Below are 1,155 nucleotides of genomic sequence, written 5' to 3'. Positions count from 1 at the left end.
TCCTGGTTTGTCCTCGAGTGTCCCGGCGTGTCCCTGTGCCCCCCTCGGTGCCCTCGGGTGTCCTCACGCAGCCAGGAGCACACTCGGGGGGTCCTGGAGTGTCCTCAGCTGTCCTCGTGCCCCCTCGGTGTCCTTGAGTGTCCTCAGCTGTCCTCGTGCCCCCCAGCGTGTCCTGGTGCCCCATTCTCCATCCTGGGACACCCTCAGAAGTCCTGGTGCCCCCTTTCCATCTTGGGACATCCTCATGCCCCCCCAACATGTCCTGGTGCCCCATTCTCTACCCTGGGACACCCTTGTGTCCCCCGAACATGTCCTGGTGCCCCCTTGTCCATCTTGGGACACCCTCGTGCCCCCCAAACATGTCCTGGTGCCCCCTTGTCCATCTTGGGACACCCTCGTGCCCCCCAAACATGTCCTGGTGCCCCCTTGTCCATCCTGGGACACCCTCGTGCCCCCCAGCGTGTCCTGGTGACCCGTTCTCCATCCTGGGGCACCCTCAGAAGTCCTGGTGCCCCCTCGTTCACCCCAACATGTCCTGGTGCCCCCTCCTAAGCCATTGTGCCCCCACAACGGGCACCCTCGTGCCCCCCAGTTTGTCCTGGTGCACCACTGTCCATCCTGGTGCCCCCCAGTTCCTCTTGGTGCCCCCCAGTTCCTCCTGGTGCCCCCTCGTGCCCCCCAGTTTGTCCTGGTGCACCACTGTCCATCCTGGTGCCCCTCAGTCCATCCTGGTGCCCCCCGAACTCCTCCCGATGCCCCCCAGTTTGTCCTGGTGCCCCACAGTCTCTCCTGGTGCCCCCCGAACTCCTCCTGGTGCCCCCCAGTTCCTCTTGGTGTGCCCCAGTTTCTCCTTGTGCCCCCCAGTTTGTCCTGGTGCACCACAGCCTCTCCTGGTGCCCCCCAAACTCCTCCCGGCACCCCCCAAACCCCTTCTGGTGCCCCCCAGTTCATCCTGGTGCACCCCAACCTCTCCCGATGCCCCTTGAACTCCTCCTGGTGCCCCTCAAACTCCTCCTTGTGCCCCCCCAGTCCCTCCTGGTGCCCCCCAAACTCCTCCTGGTGCACCCCCAGTTTGTCCTGGTGCACCTCAGCCACTCCCGGTGCCCCCCAAACTCCTCCTGGTGCACCCCCAGTTCGTCCTGGTGCCCCACAGTC

The sequence above is a fragment of the Corapipo altera genome, unplaced genomic scaffold (assembly GCF_003945725.1).
Source record: "Corapipo altera isolate COAL_440 unplaced genomic scaffold, ASM394572v1 59511, whole genome shotgun sequence".
Lineage (NCBI taxonomy): Eukaryota > Metazoa > Chordata > Aves > Passeriformes > Pipridae > Corapipo > Corapipo altera.
The sequence above is the reverse complement of the archived record's forward strand: the minus strand, read 5'-3'. Positions refer to the sequence as shown.